The 24,639-nt window shown below is 43.5% G+C and overlaps 1 protein-coding gene across 1 annotated transcript in view; it reads right to left on the bottom strand.

Annotated features, from left to right (window-relative positions):
• NELL1 (neural EGFL like 1) overlaps nt 1-24,639 on the bottom strand; it is a 6,602,686-nt gene that overhangs the window by 1,125,421 nt on the left and 5,452,626 nt on the right. The window lies entirely within an intron of this gene.

The following is a 24,639-nucleotide window of genomic DNA, read 5'->3' as shown; positions in this document are numbered from 1 at the left end:
ACGTGCATGACGGCGTTGGTGGATTCCATCAGCCTGGATGCCGTCGTGCTAGCAGAGGCAGTGGCGTCGGAGGCAGCAGCGGAGTCAACGTGGGAGGCATCATGGCTCGGGGCCATCAACATTGGAGGGGCAGGCATCGGCCGGAGGGCAGGAGGACCCAGGACGGGAAGTGTCTTCCGTGTGGCATCGGTTGGGCCAGCATATAGGTGCGGAGCGGCGGCGGGCGGAAGAGGCGCGGCTCACAATGGTCAGGGCGGAGAACTCCATGCAGAGGGCCCTGAGGCGGGCCGAGTGCCTCGAGGCAATCCGCAGGGGGTTGGAGGAGCAGATGGCGTCGTCCCTGCGGACCCTCGGGGCCATGGAACAGGGCCGCCTCCGGGACATAGACGAGGAGTTTGATGATGCCCTGGCCCGGAACACCACGGAGTGAGCCGCTGGACTTGCCCGCCGCCTTTGTATATAGTTCTTTAGTTTTAGGTTTCATTTGTTTCTTCTTATGATTTGGAGTCGATGGACACAGCTCCACTTTTTGTATATAGTTGCATTTTAGTTAGGGTTTTTGTAGGTTTCCTTTGTTCAGTTGGGCTCCTGGACCCTTGGATGTTTTGTACATAGTTCTTCATTGGATTGATTTTATTTTTAATGTGACTTTGAACAACTTTTTTTTGGATTTGGATTTGTAGTTTTGATTTTTTTGGACGGACATGCAGCTTATCTTTTTTTCATTGCCATTGTAGTTTGTTTCATTTCATTTGCATTCAATTTTTTTAAATACAATTTTGTTTTCATACTTCACTGTGTGGTATCATCTCATTGGTTTCATGCATGTCATGTTGGGTGTTTTCCCATTCATTTGCAACCATTGTGTGTGACGGACATGGGTTCATTTGCTTTATGAACATTGGGGGTGTAACATGTAATTTCCATTTCCATGTGGGTGAATGGGTTACTTGGTAGGGCCTTTTGGCTGTGGAGGCTGACCATAACGCACATGATTGGGGATTGTGAGGACCTGGGTGCAGGGGGACATGAGTGGGGGCCTGGTGGAGGCTGCCCCTGGTGACTGGGGGGGGTGGGGGTGCTGGGAGACATGGGTGGGGGCCTGCTGGCAGGTGCCCCACAGTGCTGGGGGGCGGGGGGGGTGGGGAACATGAGTTGGACATGGGTGGGGGCCTGCTGGCAGGTGCCCCACAGTGCTGGGGGGTGGGGGTGCTGGGAGACATGGGTGGGGGCCTGCTGGCAGGTGCCCCACAGTGCTGGGGAGTGGGGAGGGGTGGGGAACATGAGTTGGACATGGGTGGGGGCCTGCTGGCAGGTGCCCCACAGTGCTGGGGGGTGGGGGTGCTGGGAGACATGGGTGGGGGCCTGCTGGCAGGTGCCCCACAGTGTTGGGGGTTGGGGGGGGTGGGGAACATGAGTTGGACATGGGTGGGGGCCTGCTGGCAGGTGCCCCACAGTGCTGGGGGGTGGGGGGGTGGGGAACATGAGTTGGACATGGGTGGGGGCCTGCTGTCAGGTGCCCCACAGTGCTGGGGGGTGGGGGTGCTGGGAGACATGGGTGGGGGCCTGTGGAGGGTGCCCCTAGTGGCTGGGGGTGCAGGGGGACATGCGTTGGTGGGCAGTAGTGCAAGTTGACATGTGGGTTGGCTGGGGGGCATGGCCATGGTGGATGGGGTGCCTGCAGGACATGTGCAGGGTAGGCCCCTGTAGTGTGAGCCACCTGCAGGGGCCATGGAGGGTGTAGAGGGAACACCTGGGAGGACCCACACGTGCAATTCACGTGTGGTGCTCCCCGCGCACCCCTGAAATACGCGTACCCTGCTGATTTCGCATGCGAGACTTCCCCCGCACCCTGAAATACACGTACCCTGATGGAATCGCGTGTGGAACTTCCCGCGCAACCCTGGAATACACGCACCTTGCTGATATCGCGTGTGGAACTTCACGCGCACCCTGAAATACACGTACCCTGATGGAATCGCGTGTAGAACTTCACGCGCACCCCTGAAATACACGTACCCTGATGGAATCGCGTGTGGAACTTCACGTGCACCCCGAAATACACGTACCCTGATGGAATCGCGTGTGGAACTTCACGCGCACCCCTGAAATACACGTACCCTGCTGATATCGCGTGTGATACTTACCCTGCACCCTGATGGAATTGCGTGTGGAACTTCACGCGCACCCCTGAAATACACGTACCCTGATGGAATCGTGTGTGGAACTTCCCGCGCACCCCTGGAATACACGTACCCTGCTGTAATCGCGTGTGAGACTTCCCCTGCACCCTGAAATACACGTACCCTGCTGATATCGCGTGTGGAACTTCACGCGCACCCCGAAATACACGTACCCTGATGGAATCGCGTGTGGAACTTCCCGCGCACCCCTGAGATACGTGTACCCTGCTCGCACGGGCCCAATCGCGTGTGGAAATTCCCGCGCACCCCTGAAATACACGTACCCTGATGGAATCGCGTGTGGAACTTCCCGCGCACCCCTGGAATACACGTACCCTGCTGTAATCGCGTGTGTAACTTCCCCTGCACCCTGAAATACACGTACCCTGCTGATATCGCGTGTGGAACTTCCCACGCACCCCTGAAATACACGTACCCTGCGGAAATCGCCTGTGTAACTTCCCAAGCACCCTGAAATACACGTACCCTGCTGATATCGCGTGTGGAACTTCACGCGCACCCTGAAATACACGTACCCTGATGGAATCGCGTGAGGTACTTCCCGCGCACCCCAGTGATACACGTAGCCCGCTTGCTGTGCTGGTACAGGGTTAGCGCAGCCCTTTGCGCTGGATTAGGTATATTGATGGCTTTTCCCTGCGCGAGAGGCGTTCTTGGGGGCGTAACTGGCGCTGCTGCAGGGTCGCTGCGCCACTGTGCGCCACGGCTGGTTTTGGTGGCTGGAATCCATGAATACGCTGTGCGCGGAATTGGATTTTAGCGCACGCGGCTGGCGCAGGGATTCGCACGCACACACTGTGTGCCAGCCGCGTGCGCCACTTGTGCGCTGAATTATATGAATTACCCCCTTAATGGCGCTCATTTCATTGGCTTCTGAAGGAGGACAGACTGAGTCAACCTTTTAGGTGGAAAACAGATTCGAAACATATTTTCTTATCCCGTCCGCCACCCCCCCCTGTCTACCTGAACAGAAAGTCATATTTAAACTTTCAAGCCACATGCATATCTACATAATTTATAATTCCAATATCAGGGCTTGTAAAGCTTTCAATTACATCAGTAGAGAAGAGGATCATAATGACCGAAATGTAGTGGAAATCCTTCCTTATGTAATCTATAGCGAGCTATTGTATCAGTATCAAGTGATGGCAGCAGAGGCCTGAGTTGGCATGGAATAGCGATGAACAGAGTTGTCAGTGGATCTAGCAATAGGGCAGGGGACCAGAACACGATTCACACTCACGTAAATCGCTGTTTAATGTTGTGGAAGTAATGCTATAGTCATAAATGTGTGCTTGTGAAATCCATATTTCTAATAAAATTGGGGAATGGGCGCTATGAAGTTCCTTTGTTCTCTATAAAAGGTTTAAAACACTAACTCAAACCTATGTGTGCTAGTGTGCAAAACCTGAACTACGACATTGCCTTTCCTGGGAGCAGACATGGCACACATTCTGTGGACTTCGCTACTGATGCTGGCCAACTGAAACTGCCAGTGATGTAAGCGATCAAGCCTTCAAGCCACTATGTATGTTCTTTGCCTATTTATGTTAAACACTGAGGGACTCGTTATGAGTTTGTCAGTTGTGATGAAGCGTGCAGTTTTTCAGAATAACCAATGTGATATAATCACTTCACAACATTCCGCGTTTCACAACTAAAACTCTTACAACCCGCCTGCTTGTGTGTGGTGGCAATGTCCTCCATGCCACGGCAGTACAGGGTGCAATATCAAAACATATAAGGCATTCCTGAATGGGGTCTAATGGGACTCCAAAATGCCGAATATCCGAAGGGTCCCCATGACTCTGAATCATGCACACCCTTCGTATTACCACACGCTCATCACATGTGGTAATCATAAACGAGTCTGACAGAGCTAGATTCATAGCAAATTTCAAAATTAACACCAGTTTCAAAACAGCACTACCACACAGTTCTCAGTTTTGATGGTATTATTGCATTTTGATTGGACCCCAGCCTTTGCTTGTACCACAGTTACTTGGATGGGATAAAGTATATCTAAAGCCAGGGTGAAACCGGACAGAACCACATATGTGAAAAAAATTGGTCTTCTAAAAAATTTTTTTCAAAAAGGATTCCTGTGTATTTTTTTACAAACAATATAATTAACATAACATAAATAACATAACGTACCATCAGGGTGTAGTGAGCCTAACTCATTCCCCATAAAACGAAATGTTCCAACATATAATACATTTTTTCAAGCATCTGGTGACTTATAACAGACAGAACCTTGCATTGTCGAGGGTTTACAGTGACACAATATGCTGAAAACATGCAATGTATTTTTGCTTATTTGGCATGCAAAAAACAGAAAAGAAAGTTGACCCAGAAGTGTTCGGCCTATTTTATTATATCAACTTTGTGTGTAATGGCCTTCAACAGGACGGGAATTGTGGAAGTGATTCCTCAGTGCCCGTGGTATGTATCTACAAAGATTAAAAATAGATAGAATCGGTGTTTTGTGTCCGGAATATTTCTTCAAGAAGCTCAATACCTAGCTGGAAAGCTGATCCCGCTTGGGACAGAGCATGGCTTACTGTGCTGAATTGATGAGGCACGGAAAGTTTAGGATGCTGCCAGGAGGTTGCGCCACGCGTGCGTTGTACTGGTGCAAACAGAATGGGAGTTTTCCTCTGTGAAAAGAATTTACACAAGGTGATCTCTACCAGAGTTTTATATGCCACGTATTTTGTACCGACGTGCATTCATACTCCAGACATTCATAACCAATTGACTGGAGTGCCAATGCTTGATTGAAATAATGATTCCTCCATGCAGACAAGGGGTGGGTGTTCTACTGTTAAAGGGGTGTCTTACCTTGTAAAACACTGGTTAACAATCCTCAAGGGATAATTCATCTATCCCAGGGTGTAATCATAGGTGCTGTGGGGCAGAGAAAGAGAGAGAACGAAATCACTATGCATCTGAGGCATGTTCACAGTTGTGTATGATTTAAGCCCTGAGGTACCTTACCTCTATCAGACTGTCATTCGGCTCCTCAATGTAAGGATGATGGGCCTCATTACACGGTAAGCGGTAACCATGGCGCTAATAGCTAATAGCTAATAGCGCCATGGTTCCCGGCGGTATTTTACTGTGTCCGCCTTGGTGGATGGCAGAATTACCGCCCTACTCCAAGGTGAGCGGGGGCGGTAATTCCCCATTCACCAAGGCCCTTTCCCATTCCCATTTGTGCCCTCATAGGGCTCAATGGGAATGGGGAAGGTGCTAATTACGGTACCGCAAACTGCGGTACCGTAATTAGCACCAAGGTTCCTTTGCTGGCCCATTCCTTAACGGCTGGTAAAACCAGCCGTTAAGGTCGGGTCCCGCAAAGGGACTTCGTAGTAAGGCGGTAAGGGTTTACCGGTGCCCTTACCGGTACCGGTAAACCCTTACCGCATTCCGTGTAATGAGGCCCGTTATGTTTTGATACATCAGATCGTGGACAAATGTTTCAAATCATTCCGCGCAAGCAACACCCTTGCAAGTCACGGGTAATGCATAATTTTTGGTACTCACCACTCTACCCTATTAGAAAGTAAACTTGCCCAACATTGCCACCTCTTTTTCTGCCAAGATTCCTATAATAGCACTACAATAAGCTCCTGCGGACACACTCAAAGGAGCACTGCTGCATGATTCAGTGAAGACAGGGGCATGATTGTAGAGCCGGTAAGAATTCATATTTAGCATAGAAAAGTATCAGCGTTTTAGCCTTCTGAGACATAGCCCACAAGTATTGCATACTCATTTTACAGGCGAGCCGATGAACAGAGGTGCAAGAACAAGTGATGTTCTGGCGCCACATCTTTCCTTGATGCATCACACTTTGAGGAACTGAATGACAGTACGTTAGAGGTAAGATACCTCAGGGCTCACATCATACATAACTGTGAACACGCCTCAGCAGCACAGTGATTTTGTTTTCTCTCTTTCTCTGCCACACAGGACTGATGATTACACCCCAGGGTAGATTAATTATACCTTGAGGATTGTTAACCAGAGTTTTACAAGGTAAGACACCGCTTTAACACTAGACCACCCGCCCTTTGTCTGCATAGAGCAATCATTACTCCTAGGTCTTCACCGCATTTCTTGGTGAGGTTTGCACTTCTACGGGAGGCCACGTACATGCCTTTGAATCAAGGTGTGGTGCTCATCTGTTAGCGAGTTGATGTTGAAACTAACTGCTGGAATTACTGACCAACTTTTCCTCTACTGTGGATTAACGCTAGCATATTGGTTTCCTCCAATGTGTTTGGTCTCGTTATGACTTGTTTTCCTAATGTGATGTCGAGTGCCTTCATATGACTGGAATGGATGCTTCTAGTTTCTCAACTGCACAGCGCAGTATATTATTGCGACTTCGTATTGTGAAGCAGGGAGTTTGTTTGCGTTTCATTTACAAACTCCCATCCGAGTTGGTGTTTCATTCTGGCTTCAGCAAACCAGCATTCTCTCCATCGTCTTTTTTTCCAAACTTTATGTTCTCCATTATTTGAAGGATTCAAGGTCTGGTGAGAGTGCTTGGGAGAGAATATGCATCAGGTACAAATGAGCGGAGAAGGGAGGAATGAAAAACTTGATGTAAACGATTCAGGAGGTTAGGTAAACACAATCTGAAAGCCACTGGATTAAACTTGGCCAGGATTTCATAGGGACTGATGTATCGAGGAGATAGCTTGGATGGACGAACCCACCTTGGCAGGAACTTGGTGGGCAACAATACCTTTGTACGTTCTTCCCAGGCAGGTTCTGCCCTCTGATGCTTGTCGGCCTGTCACTTGTTCTTTAGTTTACTGTCTTCTAGTTTTTCGTAGGCCTTCTTGTGGGCTCGAGAAATTTCAGCCAGCAGGAAATCTACAGAAGGTATCAAAGATGGTGGGCAGTTAGCAATCAGCAAAATGCAAGGATGGATATCGTAAGTGCAGTAAAAAGAGCACATACCAGTTGCTGAGTTTATAGTATTTTTGTATGCAAACTCTGCTGTGGGTAGGAGGTCCACCTAATTGTCTTTTTTGGATATTTGTGAAACATCTGGGGTATTTTTCCATGGTTGAATTGAGTCTCTCAGTCTCCCTGTAAGTCTGTGGATGGTGTCCTGAGGACAATGCCCTTTCAATCCCCAAAAACCTGTCCAATGTACTCCAGAAGACGGAGGTATACTGAGAACCTTGATCTGATAAAATGCTTTCAGGAAGGCCATGTATCTTGAATATGTCCCGAAAAAATACCCTAGCCATGTCAGGTGCAGTAGGTAGCCCTTGGAGAGTAAAGAAGTGTGCCATCTTGGTCAATGAGTCGATGGTGACCATTATGGCAGTATTACCTTGAGAGGGCAGAAGGACAACCATGACATTTGTGGAAATGTGACTCCAGGGTCTTGTTGGAGTAGAGCCTTGTTCTAAAAACCCTATAGGTTTACTAGATCCATACTATCACTGCGCATAAACTGGACATGAACTGGCATACTCCTTGACATCCTTTCAAACTGAAGACCACCAAAAATACAGTTGAATGAGATCCAAGGTAGCGTCATAGCCCTTATGGCCAGCCACATTGCTGCTGTGACACCATGCCATAACCTTCTGCTGAAGCAGGGAAGAGGAAACGTAGAGACAATTTTGGTGGAAGAACAGACCTTCTTTTTCTGTCAAAGATAACATGCTCTTTGAATATTGAGACACCTTAATAGAGACTTCTTTCACCTCTTGAAGGAAGGAAGAAGCGGCTTATACAAACAGGTTTCTTCAGAATAGTGTTTCCCTAGGAGGATTGAGGAAGGGGTCCCTGGTATGATATTGTGATAAACCATCTGCTATGTTGTTTTGATTTCCGGGAATGTAAGTGATGGTGAAGTCAAACTGGGCGAAAAAATGAGCCCAGCCAGCCGATCTGACATTGCAGTATTTCATCTGTTGAAGAATTCTGAGATTCATATGGTCAGTATGTACCTCAAAATGGTGCCCGGCCCCTTGCAAGAGAGGACACCACTCTTCACAAGTCAGCATTATCCCTAAAAGTTCCCTTTCGATGACTGAGTAGTTACATTCACTAGAATTCAGGATTTCAAACCAGTAAGCAGTAGGGTGCTCACAGCCTTCAGCAGCATGTTTGACAACAGCTTTGACAGTGGCTGCAGAAGTGTCTGGCTCCATGATGAAGGGAAGAGACGGATCTGGTTGAGTTAGGATGGTTGCTGAACAGAACCTCGTCTTGAGTTGTTGAAAAACTACCTACGCCATGTCTCCCCACTTGAATGAATGTCTGTCTTCAGCAAGGCTGTGATGGGAAGTATGATGCTGGAGAACCCCTGGATGTACTTGGGATAAATGTTTGCATGTCTAAAAATTGCTGGATGTCTTTTACAGAAGACGGAGTGGGCCATTCAAGCAGGGCAGTGACTTTGTGTTGGTCCATTGAGACGCCATGATTGGACAAAATAAATTGCGGGTAAGGCACCAAAGGTGCTTCAAAGACACATTTCTCAGGTTTAACGAAGAGCTGATGTTTCCTCAACCATTGTAGAACCTCTGTTAGCTGTACTTGATATAGTTGTTTGGATGTTGATAAAATCAGGATATCATTAAAATAAATGATAACAGAGTGAAAATAGATGGTCCATGAAGTGCTGGAAAACGGCTGGGGCATTCACCAACCCAAACTGCATAACCTGATATTCAGAGGGTCCGTAAGGGTTGTGAAGGGCAGTCTTTCATTCATCGCAAGCATTGATCCGTAGAAGATGGTATACCCCACAGAGATCTAATTTGGAAAAAACTACTGCCCCCTGCACAACTTCCAAAATATCTTTAATAAGAGGCATAGAGTACCTGTCTCGAATCGTGACCTTGTTGAGACCACGGTAATCAATGCATGGTCTTCATTCAGCTGTGTCCTTCTTGGCTATAAAGAACAAGGATGCTCCTGCCAGAGATTGTGATTACCTGATTAGACCATTCAATAGATTGGAATCCAGGTATTTCCTAAGTGCCTTTTTCTCAGGAATAGACAGGGGGTACGTATGGGCAAAATGAACCAATGCATCCAGTAGGAGGTCTATGGAGCAGTCAGCAGTCTATGGGGGCCAGGGGGGTAGGGGATAGATCCTTTTGTATCTTATCCTGAAAGATGTCTGAGAATTCCTGATACATAGAGGATATACAATGCACCCTAGAAACCTTGGAATCAAAAGCCAGCTTTGCCAAAATGGACACTTCCTGGATGCCCTTAAGACAGTTGTTTACAAAATTTTTGGAATTGAGAGGGAGAATGTTCTTTGCCCAATCAATACTGGGATTATTCAGTCTCAGCCATGGTATCCCCAAAATGATTGGGAAATGCATGGCACATATTATGTCAAAATATAATGTCTCCTGTGTTCTCCAATTGTCATGGTTAGAGAAGGAGACGTGTGGGTTATAAGGCCTGAGCTGACTGGTTGTCAGTCGATACCTTCCACAGCTTGGTGTTCCTGATGCTCCTGCATCATTATTTGTTCCTTTATTGCCCAAATAATGTCCATGAAATTGCCTGCGGCACCGCTGTCCACCAAGGCCATGGTTTCAATAACCCATTTTTCTACCTCTAGACAGCTCTTGACAACCATCAACTGTGACAGTTGAGGCAAAAAGTGAGGCACTTGTCTCCAGACCCTGGTGCCTTGCCCCTGCTAGGCCCAGGGTTTGTTGTTTCCCGACCGCCAGGTGAGAACTTCTGCAAATTCACAAAGCAGATGGTTACTTGAAACACAATCCATACATAAGCCCCTATCACATCTTTGCTTCCTTTCCATAGGAGGCAGTGGCCCTCTGGCAGAACCAGTCTGCAAAGGTTCTTCCCTGGAGACAGTATCCGGAGATGATGGTGGAAGTGTGGATCCTGGAGAGAGGCTAGGTGTTCCCCTGTACTTCCTTGATTCAGATCCTCTCTCTGACAAGAGATAGTCAATTTGTAGGGATACAGAGTTAATATCTGACAATGTAGTTGGTCTACTGATGCAAGCTAGCTCGTCCTTTATGTCTTCATGTCAGCCACGTCCAAAGATGGTATACTGTGCCACCTCAGGCCCTCCGGCTTCTGGTGCTGTACGTCTGAAAGTAGAGACATACGTCAATAAATCAGAAGACCCCTATCATAAGTCCTACAGGGTTCTACAGACAGTATAGGTAACCTCTGGTCTCTCAAAGGTCTGTCTTTGCAAAGCTAGGAAATCTCTGTAGTCCTGTAACACCAGATTAGCAGCAGTGACCAGTGGAGTGGACCAAGCCAATGCATTTCCTACCATGTTGGAAATCATGAAGCCAACACGGGAGTGGTCAGTTGCCAAAGTAGCAGATTGAAATGTAAAGTTAACCACACAGGCATCCACAAATTCTTTCCTTTTTTTGGGAAAACCATTGTACTTGCGGGAAGCAGACCCATGAAGGGTAAGTGCATGGCATGGACTTACTTGACAGTTAACAATTGTTTCAGCATGCAGTTCTCAGATTTCAGACTCTGTACCTCCCAAGTGAGTCCCTGTACAGCTGCAAGCAGTTCTTGGACTTGATTGGATGTTGCCATGGTTACCAGTTCGTGTTGCAAGCTGTCAAAGCTGTCCTCCTCCTCCTCACCTCAATCTTCTGTGGACGAAGGAGATGAAGGGTCTTCCTGGGGTTTCGTCTGTTTCTTTCTCCTGGTGGTTCTTCTCTCCTTATACAGATATGGTCTGCCACAGAGGGAAGCTACTATGCCTGACCTATGAAGTGCCAAGGCAAGGCCCTATTCCCAGGAACAGCTCAGTAAGGGGAAAGGCAGAGAGCTGCAGTTCCTCAGAAATGAGAAGTAGTGCCAGCGGAGTGGAAAACAGGGGAAGCGTTGTTAGGGGGATGAAAAGTCTGACCAGAGGACAAGAGAATGGGAATCTAAAACATGAGGGATAGCGTTCAGAGGAGCTGAGCACTGTAGAGCGAGCACTGAAAGAGATGAGCACAGGTACAAGGAGGGTTAGGAAGAGAAATCAGAGTGGTGTGCTCGGACATAAAAAAAAACAGTCTATGGCCCAAAGAAAGCTAAAGGTTGCAGCACAAAGAGGGCTGGCCGGTGACTGAATGTAAACTCAATGGCGGTGGCCATCTTGGAATAGATTTGATTGTGGGGTGCGGTTAAAGAAAAAACATGAAGGCACAAACATGAAGGCACATCACTGGCGACAGAGTACCCACTTACTCCAGAGATGCCAGGAAGGGTGAGCGTTGACATACATCTGAAGTAGGCCCCTTACCATGGGGTGTGGCTTCGCCAGACTGTGCACCCTTACTTAATTTGTATTTTGCTTACCAGTACACTGGAAGGAGCACCCCCATACCATGAGATGTGGCTCTGCCAGAGTAGGCTTTCAAGATCCACACATTTTATGTAACCATGTTGTATACGGTCACTTTGCACTTATTGTAACTAGCGCCTAGATGTTTAAGGGGTGAAATATACAATCTTCAAATGCCAGATGCCGACTAATTAAAGCTTGAAATTGCATTAAGAGTAGCTTGAGCAAGTGTATAGAGGCCGAAGAGGGTAATGACACTTACATTCATAATTCATGGTAAAAGCCAAGCAAAAAATCTAGTCTCCTCACACGTGACTCACGATTAGAGAATAGTGCCCATTCATTAGCACCAGACGTAGATATGCACCTGCCTCCACTCCCCAAAAAATCTCAGAACAAGAAATGTCAATCGATGCCAAGTTCAAAGTTAGAAGCCCTGCTTTATGTCGTATGGAAACAGGAATAGTATCTCAGTTAAGTGGAAAAGAGGCTCCTTGCAGTCTCTACCCCATCCATTATATTTTGCTCATGTGCTGATAACCCACCAAATGTCCAAGGTTGATGAAACCAGTACCACCAAGCATTGCTCTCTGATAATTCTGTCTGGCAACATTTGCATAAGACAATTAATAATTAGGACGAAGATGTGGTTCTTACCTTATCACTTTAGAGCTGGTACGAGGTGGGGCCACCAGAGTTCTATAGCCAATGGAAGCACGGACCACCATATATTCTATATGTAGACACATTCTTGCCAACCAATCCCACCTTGTCGCAGATTTGTGTTAATGCAACATCAACCTATTTTGTGGTTATAAACTGATGTCCAACATGAACGTTGCTAGAGCATAGAGACGTTGAGTGTTTAGTGCTGTCCCTCTTTTATGCTGATTGTTATTAAAACAGGACTTTGTCAATTACTTTGAATTTTTGCTACTGGGCCCAAGCTTTCTTGGCCTGGGTGTTCCGCTTAGGACTGAGGATTCCCAGCCCCTCCATTGCATACAGTAGCAGAGGATGGTTACAATCCAGGCCTTCAGATTTTTAATGCTCCTGCTGCAAGTCTGTGGACTGTAGAGGTGTCCTGTGGAGAATGGTGAATCACGTGTGTACTGAAAATGGTGGACAGGCGCCACCTTGGAGAGAATCCTGCCTGGTCTCAACTGGCGCACCGCAGGGTGAAGTGAAGAGGCAAATTGAGGGAGGATTGATAACGAAGGTATCGACTGACGCACGGATGTAAGTGTAGAGCATCAAATTGACCAACACATTGGGAGGGATTTGGTTGTATAATAGTGGGAAAGAGCGATAAAATATGTATTTATGAGAGTATAACTATGACCAGGGTATGGATGGTGGTGCACTAAACGTTGAGATGAGGTATTAGGTTATTCAAAAGTAAAAAGAGATTACCTGTGACAAGGTCAAGGAAGAGGTAGGCCGCTACTTAGCCCAGATACTTCTTTGTAGGTCTAATTGTTTCTGTCTATTACCATCTTTGTTGGGACTCCAGTTCCAGGTGCCCGTATGCCTCGGTGCCTTTTACGGTTGTGCAGGAATAATTGAATAAAAGTAAAGTAAAGAGGGTGCCATGCTCCTTTGCGGCAAGTTTAAGAGATAAGAGGATACTTTGTCAAAAAGGAAAGGAATATGGCCATAGGGGTTTTTGTTGGGTTATTATTATAAAGAGGGTGAACGCATATATAAAATAATTGCTGGCACCAGTGGGGTGGTTAGTAGTGGTTTAAACTGAGAAAAATGAGGCTTTGTTGATATGTGTTTAAATGATAGCGTAATTGGAATATTGGTTTGGGCTCAAAGGTAGAGTCCTGAGCATGGGCAGCATTTTATTGGTGTTTGCCCAAACAGTTGGTGCTGTGCCTGAAAGTCTGCGAACAAGGTGTTGAAAGGGGTGTAAATTGAAGAAATCATTTTTGAGTAGAGAGTGTGGAGGAGGAGTGAAGGGATAGTGGGACTGAAGAGATATTTAAGGTATGGTAAGTATTAGCAGTCAAGAGTGTGATGTGCAATCCATAAGTACCACGTGGATAGGGTTTGTGGCACAGTGGGTTACATTTTCCTACCTTGGCCCCAAGAGGGTACTCTTATCAGTGCTGAAACACATAACAGCATATTTCCATGCTATGTACAAAGGAACAAAAACTGCAGAAGAGATTGGCCATTTTAGAATTAAGGAAAATGTTCAGGACAAGATGGAAGAGCCAGCCCGTGTGAGTGGATGCTTAATCAGCATGAAGGGAAGGTTACAGCGACCTTGGCTGCTCCTACTCCTTCCCCTTTTCAGAGCATTGATCCATCAGATGAAGGGCAGGGTTTTTACCCATTGAAATAATTGCAAGCAGCAGCAGGATATACTAATCCTGTATATGCGCCCCCTCACCGAGAGTAATGAAGATGCTATGAGTGTAGCTAAATAATTAAATGAATGTAAGCCAGTGTCAATATGCAATGAATATAGCTAGCACTGATAACTGCAAGCGAATCTAACAGAGACTGAGGGAGATGCAGAGAGACAGAGATGCAGGCAGAGCAACAAGGAAGAGACAAAAATTACTCTGAATGAATGGGTGGGACGATAGATACTACTTAAATTGGATGGCAGAAATATGGATAATTGTAAGGACAAAGAGAGGAATTTAAAGAAAGACAGGAGAAAGACAATGAAGAGAAAAGGAATCAGGAGGAAAGGATAAGTCAAAGATAGAAACAGGACGAGATGTTACTTGTAACCATAACATCCCTTTAACATTGTTTTGTGTCTGAATGTTATAGTTTGTTATCAGTGCAACTTAACTATAACATCCGTTTAACAAAGTGTCTTCACTGAAAGAAAACAAAAAATATGTATATATACATTCAGTGAAAAAAAAACTTTGTTAAAGGGACGTTATGGTTAAGTTGTGCTACTAAAAACCTTTGAAATTCATTAAAAAAACTTTGTTAAAGGGACGTTATGGTTAAGTTGCACTACTAAAAACTTATGAAATTCAGTGAAAAAAAACATTGTTAAAGGGACGATATGGTTCAAAGTAAAACTGAAAAACACCCGAAAGTCACAAGTTATGGTAAGCTAAGCAACCATAACTTGCACCACCACAGTGCACTGCTAAGACTAACACCCAGGACATCAAAGATGACATCACAAATATCATTGAATACATCACTGATGACATTGCATGTGCATGTACTTTTCATAAAGCGGATGTGAACGTAATGTTGGCAATAAAGTATCAGGGATTATCAGGAAATGTGTAATAAACTACATATGTCATTTCACAATGTAGTGTTCTAAATAACATTCCATTGCAGTTTTCTTTCTAGTACAGGAACCTGCTCATACAGAAATGTAGGTATTGGCTGCAGCATACACCACAGAGGTGCTATATTTGAAATTTTCCAAAGTCATATAATAAAATGGTGAATGCTTCTGTATCAGACTTTTCCGTACTGTGAAACATGTACTAAGTAACTAATAATTCATCACTTACTACATATTTCTACTAATACACACAAAACATAAATAGACTACAATGCATTCAAATATGGGGCTTATATATGGAGATTAAAGTAAGCAAACAAGAGGCAGTATCATTAGCAACTGGGTATAATCTATGTGATTGTATTCACACACAAAAATGATTGCTGTGTTTCAAGCCTGCTTCTTCCTCTATATATGTACATCATAAGATATGATTAAATTCTAAGGAACGTAGTGTAAGAACATGTGAGGATTGCAATATCTATAAATGTAATACCTTTTGAAAGTTAAGCTTCTGACTGTCCGTAAATACAACTTCCTGGCCTAGATATGGCAGTGAACAAAAAAGAAGGGGCTAGACATGTGATGTCATCATTGATGTCATCAATGATATTTGTGATGTCATCTTTGATGTCCTGGGTGTTAGTCTTAGCAGTGCACGGTGGTGGTGCAAGTTATGGTTGCTTAGCTTACCATAACTTGCACATTTCTGGGGTTTTACGGTTTTACTTGGAACCATAACGTCCCTTTCAGAAAGTTTTTTTCACTGAATTTCATAGGTGTTTAGTAGCGCAACTTAACCATAACGTCCCATTTACAAAGTTTTTTTCACTGAATATAAATATAGATAATGGAAATGTGACACATGATTACTAAGACTCCCTTACCTTACATTTATATAACATAGAAAATACTAAACCCCCAGCCCCGCTAGTGTTTTTGATGTCCGCAGACCGAGCGCATGTCCGCAGGCGCACACGGTCTCGATTAGCACTATCCAAAAACTTAGAGGGTATCTTCCATTATTGTATCATACAATAAAAACACACAAACATATTAAAAAAACACCACATAAATACATTACATTTAATAATAAATATGAAGTGGAAACTGTATATGTAAGACACCAACCATCTACTGAAGTTGCATTTCCAATACGATGTAATATACCAAAACAAAATAAATATACCTCCAAATGAATTACCTCACAGAAACTGCACAGCAAAAAGCAAGAGCATACTTACACACCAGTAACAGCAAACGTGTGTCAAAAAGTAGTAAGTCCACTACATATATTTCATGTACGTATAATTTTCTGTATTATGTACACTAAAACTAATATATATATATATATATATATATATATATATATATATACATATATATATATATATATATATATATAATTTTTTTTTTTTTTTTTAACACAGAAATGTCCAGTACTTTGACATAGCTGGAAGAGAATTTCCCATGAGACGAGATGAGTAAAGAGAGTGATAATAATGGTAGACACAACATTTCTCTATATAAGCCAATTAATAGCCATTACTTTACATGTACTTAACACATTTTCTTAACAGACTAGATAACCAATAAAACGTATATACCACAAGAGATAATAGAAGATCCTCTGAAACAAATGGAACTGAAAATGGATTTATTACTACAAAACTTCAATCAACTAAAAGAGTGTATTGTGGACCACATTAAAGAAAACATTAAATACCACTGTCCCACATGTACCTGTCCCCCCTCACCATGTCCCAGCCATATATCCCCAAACACTCCCCACCAAGAAAAACGCTATGATGAAACTTCCATCCCTTCTTCCCCTCCCACACATCATGTAGAAACTCCTAATTCCCATGTATTTGTTTCAGTTTCTGCTTCCGCCTCTCTTTCCTAATTTGTCAACTTTTAAACAATAATAACATTTTAAATGTGTTCATAGTACATACCCGTGTCTTATTTTTGTTTTTTAAAAGGCAGTCAGGGTGTCCGCGGACAGCACGACTGTGCGGGGTGTCTTCAATTACCCAACATCGGGGTGTCCTAAGAACACAATACCTTTTCGTCCTGTCTGTAATTAAAATGGACGTGTCCTTAGAACACACAAGATGTCCGCCACCTGTCCGTAATTAACCAAAATGGGGGTGTCCTAAGGACAACATACCTCTTAGTACTGTTCTTAAATAAAATGGAGGTGTCCTTAGAACACACAAGATGTCTGCCTGTCTGCAATCACCCAAAATAGGGGTCTCCTAATAACACCCCTGCTGTGCGTAATGTCTGCATCCAGAATGAATATACCCATAGAACAAATATCCCGTCCCCCTGTCTGCAAAGTTTTGATGCACATTTATTTCATTCGGGGAGTTCAACATTGTTCGTAGAACGCATCACACACTTGGGACCTACGAACATCGCGCCTCTCCGCAACTGTCCGCCGCATGTGTGTTGCACTCTTAATTAGTTTGGGGACTCGAACACTCTCCGTAGAACACCAATGCACATGCGCACAACCGCCACTGTGCATTTGGTTTCCTGCAGACAGCCGCCCCGTTTGGGAACGTGTCTGCGACGTCCTAATGTGAACGCACCCATGCTGAGCATCTGTCCTTATTTCCGGACACTGTCCGGGTCCCCGGACATTTAAAAAAGTGCTTTTGAGCACTCCAAGGTATTTTACAGTAAAAGTTCACCATTGCTCATGTCCCAGACAATGTCCCAACCAATCTACATACTTTTTTGAACTTTTTGAGCCCGTTCTTAGTGTTCGACGTGTTCTGGAATTGCGCAGGTGTCGTGAAGCATGACCCAGCACCCCTATAAAAGGCCACACCCCAGAGTTGATCCTCATTCTACTTTTTACTTTTGGATTTCCAAGATTTACAACAGGACAATTGTCCAAGATTTACAACAGGACAATTGTGCAAGTTGCTGTTCTTGGATCCTGCTTCCTAGTTCCTGGTTATTAACCTTCCAGATGGATCTCAAATTGCTTCTGCTTCTACTGTCTCTGTATCAGCACCCCCCCTCCACCACATTCCCAAGGGCCTGCAGAGGGGAACAGGCGTGAGGATGCAGAGGAGACAGATGAAGAGGATGAAGAGGGCGAGTTAGTGGAAGTCCCTACTACTAGCACTCATCGTGAGTCTTGGGTGTGGTGGTTATTTACCACCGTTGATGGAAAGTCAAAAGCTCATGCGAACAAGGTAATGTGCGCTCAGTGCCGTATGGTGCTGAGTCGTGGCAGGCCTGGTTCGTATAGCTTTGGAACTACATCAATGAAGCGACAACTAAAGTCATTCCACGGTGGGGCTATTCGTAAGGTTGTACCTTGCGATAAACGTAGTAGGTTAAGTTCCTCTACAGCATCCTCAGTTTCCGTGCCTTTCACCACAAAAGACACTCCTGTGGGACAGTGTATTCCTCCAGCTGCCTCACCGGCCATTCATGATGCTGTTGACCCTTACTTTTCGAGGGCCACAATATTGTGCATGTACTGTGATGCAATACTCTCCAGGGGGGAGAACCTTCAAACTATTTTCGAGACTGTGGTCAAGGAGCATGAGAAGGACTGCCCACTACCTAAATAAGGCCCACCCTACATCTTCCTCTCTCCACCTGCCCTTTCTTATCCCTGTGGTTGGTGTCCCTTCCTTATCCTCCTTTCCCCTCCTTTCCTTCTGTGTCGTGTTTAAAAACTCCAAAAACATTTTTTAAAAAAAAGGCTCTTTTCAGAGCCGCCTTTCACAGTTTAAAAATAGAAGTCACAAATAAACAGTGCGGGGCCCTGTGTTTTTTTAGATGTCTGCGGACAGTCCACAAACACCTAAAATCTGTGCAGTGCTACCCTGTCACAAACATTACACTTTTCTCTGGGGAGTGGTGGCTCTGAAAAGAACCATTTTGTGTTTTTTTTGTGTTTCGAAAGCTTCAAATGGTCAACAACTACTGCAAAATAGATTGCTCTAATTCCAAAAAAGGTTGCAAAGCATTTTGTATATTTTGCAGAATAATCTGATTGTCCGCATAAGTAAGATTTACTCCATCTCTGCGAAAAATGTGTGTGCTACAAAACATAATGTTTTCATTCTCAAAAGAGGACATATCAATATCTCTTAAAAAGGCACAAACAGCCTTGTTAACATTGTGCCTTGCGTTCTCCATTTGTGGACCAAATGAAAAAGAACACAGGTACATTTCTCTCTGCGCAATACGGGAAAAAAATACTCTGGAGTTTGGATACATGTCCATGACTTTCCAAAGTCCTTCTTTCATTGCAAATTGCAAAGAGATTCCAGACACATGTCCTAAACTGTTCCCTCCACAATGATAATGTCTGGATAATGCAGTGTCAAATCCACCCACTTCATTTCACGCACTCCATGCATGTGCACTTCCACATGAGAGAATCCAAGATGTGCAGCCACTCCACAGTGATCTGCATGCACCTCCAACAAATTGATCCACAAATCTCCCAAAATCCAAACAATCTGCTTTCTGAAACACACAGCCATAGCTATCTGCTCTTCTATCAGGAAAAAGACCTACTGACAAACTCTCACCTTACACAACACACTCAGTAAATCTTATTCACCAATACCTTGCTCTGCTCAGTTTCATTTGCATGCCACTCAACCCCAAAATCCCTGTATATAATATGCGCTATCAACGGACAACCGCGCTGTCAGCAGACAAATCGAAAAATCTGAGCGTAGGGGATGAAAAATTAAACAGTGTGCCCCATTTCCCTTTTGAGGTTGGCACTGAAAAGAGACTTTTTTTTTTTGCAGATGCTTCAGAAACACCTTTTATTTTCTATTATTTTTTTTCTTATTTTTCTCTGAAAATCTTCACATTAGCTTCTCCAAAGCAACCCTTACGTTCCAAAACATTGTGGCATTTCCCATAATAGAGAAATAAATGCCATCTTCTTTAAATTAATCGACATTACCAGAGTCAATGTTGTCATTGTCGCCAAACAACATGCCCGATCTAGTCATAAAACCAAACATGCCTCGGTTGACTAAGCACCTAGCAACATTTTGCTGAGGACAAAAAACAGATTTATTGTCCCATTTTGCCCTAGGTGTCAACCCAGAAAAAATAACCTTGGCATTCGGAAGGACTTTCATGCTTGCCTGAACCAAATATTCCACATCTTGCAACAAAGTAGGGCCACTGACATAGCCCAAATGCACAGCATCACAGTGTAGCACAACTACATGTGGACTATGAAGCCTAGCCACATCCTGACAAACTACTAGAATTGCCTGCAAATTCAAATCAGGCACAGTGCTCCCCACCACATCCACTCCTTTTGTGTCAAAATGGTTAGCCACATTCCTAGATTTTGCATACTGCTCCAAACCATTCACAAACATATCTCCAACCACCAACACCCTGACTTTCTGCACCTCTGCCATCTTCACTACACACAGCCTCTCTCAATATCAAGCATAACCTCAACACCTGATTGGCTAATCCTCATAATACACTCCCACTTCATGTTCGGAAACCCTGGATGTAGCATGTCCTGCCTCCGAACAGCCGCGCTGTCTGTGGAGCGTGCATGTAACATTAAGGCAGCCCTTCTACACTTTCCACTGCACTCTCTGCACTCCGTGCACCATTTCCTCATTGGCTTTTGTTAAGCAGTCACACAGTCATCCACCATTCACATCCAAGAAGTCTACATCTAACTCTGTCATCACAGATCAGCACTTTAGATATACTATTGATCACTCTCAGTACAATTCGGCTGTCACTGCAAAGGACCTACAGCAACAACTACTATAAAACTTCCCAAGATTTCCACTTGCAGATTCATGCACATCCACATGCATGAACACAGACTACAGGTATGAATATTTTAACATCCATTTATCCACTCATATGGATGTCTTCTATGTGGCCGTCTTTAAAAACATTTTTTTTTAAGAAAACATGCCTTTCATCGCAGCCACGGCACCTAAACGAGACATCTGGGAGTTTCCCAGCTATAGGTATACTCAAAGGTTGTTCTTCCTTACGCACGGCAACTCCCGAGTATTCATTAAAACGCCCAGGTGTACATTTTTGTTGACATACACTACAATTCCCACACAGCCCGCTACACACGCAGCAGCTCCTGCCTCCCTCCGGTCGTACAGAGCCATGCACACATAGAATGAGACGTGCGCGGTCAAAAATATCACCTGATTTATATAGTGAGCCTCCCTTGGTTGTTGTCTCATTGCGGTCCATTCTTCGGCGCCGCCACCGACAAGAAAACGATTTCCTCATACTTTCGAGGCACATCGCACTCAAACAGCTCTAAATACCCAGGTAAAACCTACAATCAACATCTAAGCAATTTACTTAGGATGCCCGCATTTGCTTAAATATGGCTAAAATACCCTGTTTAACTCAAACACAGCATTACCTGTGTCCATTCACTGTACCTTTCTCCCTTGTATTCCATTTAGTGTGGTGTTTGGTTGCAATTCTCTGCCTGAATCAGTTGCGATTTTCGCGAATGACTCGTTAGCACAACCAAGGGGACAACAGGTCAGTTCAGTCATGCTTAATACCTTAATACCTGAAACAAGCTGTCGAGTTGTCACTGTTACTAACAGCCACACAGCCGATCCCTTCCACACTAGGGTAGTAGGGCATGTGTGGTTTCTGTATATAAATTAGGGTAAAATACACCTGTGTCTGCCACCTACCGGGTCTGGTATGTTTGTACCCTATAAACACACGCAACCAGAGATGTGTTGGTACTTTTTGTTCCCCGTGAACATTGCCCAAAGTAATTGAAGTGGCCGTTAAAGTCATGTTATAAAAATGGTTACCTCGATTGAAAATAATGACCCACCTTCTTCCCTTCCGTCCCCTCCCCGTTCTTTATCCATACAGACTGGTCCACCTGCATGTAAGGAAGCTAAATCTAGATATTCCAAACATAAACAGCTACACATATGGTTAGCTGTCCCAGCCCTGATGAAAGTGGTCTTTTAACACTGAAACTGGTCGGCTTATCACAATACTGTACCTGCATAACTGAATGCAATATGTCAGAATACAGTTCGATCAACCTTAATGAAGATAAGGACTGATCAAGGATCACAGAGATATCTAGAAAAACTCTCTATATTACCAACATCAATACAAAGAGAAAAAAACAAAATAAAAAAGAAACTGACGAGAGGACTTTAGGTCCCATATATACCAAATATACCCACCTCCCAGAAAATATACCAACCAGGGACCAGTGTTTTTTTTTTTAAAGAAAGAACCTGCCCGCAAAGGAAACCTAATAAAATCAATGTTGCTTCACTTTGAGGACAGCCTTTTATGACAACACAACAGAAGTTTTATAAAATCTTTTGTTTTTTAAGGAACTACTATAAATAAAATTTCCCAAATCCCAATGTGAAAACATGAATATTTTCTACACAGTACATGTATACCTCTTCTAGAAATACAATACATCCCGAGAGCATAGCTCAGTGGCAACGTGCGCGCCTTGAAAGCAAGACAACACGAAGCAACACAGATTCGATTACCGGGTCCGCGCTTAGAAACCTCTCAGTGTTTAAGCGCATTATAAATACACAACTAAGACAAAATAATTATGCAACTAAAAAAACAAACAATTCCTGTATCAGCACATCGATGTGCGTGGGTTGTGTAAGAGCATTCAAAATGTAAAACAAAATAAATAAAAATATGACAGAGTAAATGCCACTGACTCTGTATAAACTGCCACATGAATTTATAGTATTTCTCCCATCTTATGTGATGAAGTGTCACTTGCAAAGCTTTCAGCTCTCCAAATTTGTGTTTACACATAGACACCTATCTAAAAAAATATTGTTTCATATTATAAGATGTGAAAAATAACAGTATAATTATGAAAAAGACTGTCCATTGTGTTATAAAATTACACGCAGGCAAGATGAGTACATACATCTTCATTCAAGCACACACACAGACAATATCATTAGAAAAGCTCCATGATCAAACAACGCCACTGCCTCTATATCAAATCCTTCTGCTTTACTACCCACACCTTCACCAAGGCATACATTAAACACTTTTATGTACAATCTCTGCCATTTACCCTGCAAAAATAGCACACAATGCATGTGATTATTTCTTCTATCTCTTAACATCCATTAACATAACATTAAAAAAAACTGTGCTCTATACGTTTACTATTAGACTCATTTGAAAAACATATTCAACTAACAGATTCTAAATAAAATATACAGGATGCACATAGGCAAAGAATAGTGCAAAACAATGTCCACATTAACACAACTGCTATATACACACACATGCACTAACTTCTTTCTTTTACACTTTCAGTGAACATCACTCTCCTGAAAAGCCACAGCCTCTGAAGTATGAACAAGGACTTAGAAGAAACAACTTTTTCCATACAAAAAACTAAGTTCAAAACTAACATAATGTTCTAACTGTTACCCAAACACACTAGCATGTTACTGTTGTAGAAGAAACAAATGTATTAACCCTTTACCATTAGATGTAGTATTAGTGCTTGCCTTACCAGTCGCATACTTTATATTCTCATTTGAAGCCCAGTATACTAACACTCAAATAAAAGAATATCCTTCCCAACTTGATGTACCTGCCCATTGAACAATCACAAACCTCCACAATCATACTTACCAACATACTCAAACACTCATGCACAAAGCACGCATGCACTGCACAACAGCCCAACCCACACTTTCTTTTTTTTCTCCAACAGACCCCAAAGAATGCCTACCAAAAAGCAACACTGTAGAAAGCAACGCAGAAGTAGAACAAATCAAAATAAAAGTGTCCAAAATAAGCATCCATCTCTAGCAGCTTTTGTACAAAAAGTTCAAACAAAATAGCTAATACAGTCATTAAGCGAAAAAAACAAGCTTCCAGTACAGAAACGTTCTCTCCTCTATCAAAATGTAAAACCAAACAGAACATGAGTAACACGACTTCAGCTACCACTACTGCTAACACTGGACCTATAAATCATGATGAAGTGGAAAGTAAGCATAGCAAAAAAAATGTTTTACAAAAGATGATCTGCCACAGAGTCCTTCAGAACCTTTTAAAAACAGGAGAGAAATCATGCACAACCCTTAAAACCTACCGTAGAAAATGAATCCTAGAAGCTCTCAAAGACAGTGCAATCCTTCTCAAAAGGAAGTTATTTATTTTATTTTTAAACAGGATGAAACCACTAACAAAACTAACTACTAAACTACAAAAAAGACTTATCAATAAACTGAATATCACCAAAAATAGCTTCTTAAACATCTGTGGAGGTGAATGGAGTCACACCACAACCACAGAACCATATTTTAATGAAGAAGCATTTAAACAAAAGCAAACAAACCCAATTGCCATACATAGCAGTGGACAAGGGTATGAAAAAGTAAATAATACCATTATGTAACAAGAAACTCTGCTCACAACAATATCCCCAGAAAACTGAGTATCACCACCCCAATATACTGAACCAAACGTCCTGTCTACAAATGGCCGTGCACATAAATGTGTAACATTGCCAAAAAATATTTCAAATCTTTACGCCAGTTCCTCAATCAGTATGAAGAAAGCAAAGACAAATTCAAAATGAAACTACTACAAAATATGGAAGCCTGTCCAGTGCGCAAATACAGAGGACTACAAGGACATTCATTAGCCTGCATTTCAGGACCTATTTGCAAAAGCACCTTCCATCATATCAAAATGATATCAACACATCATTCAACTATAAGAAATCAAGTCCAAAAATATGGCTATGCTAAAAGTCC

This window comes from Ambystoma mexicanum, chromosome 11 (assembly GCF_040938575.1).
Source record: "Ambystoma mexicanum isolate Mex_15411 chromosome 11, UKY_AmexF1_1, whole genome shotgun sequence".
NCBI classification, from domain to species: domain Eukaryota; kingdom Metazoa; phylum Chordata; class Amphibia; order Caudata; family Ambystomatidae; genus Ambystoma; species Ambystoma mexicanum.
Note: the sequence above shows the minus strand (reverse complement) of the source record. Positions and strands in the feature narration are given on the sequence as shown.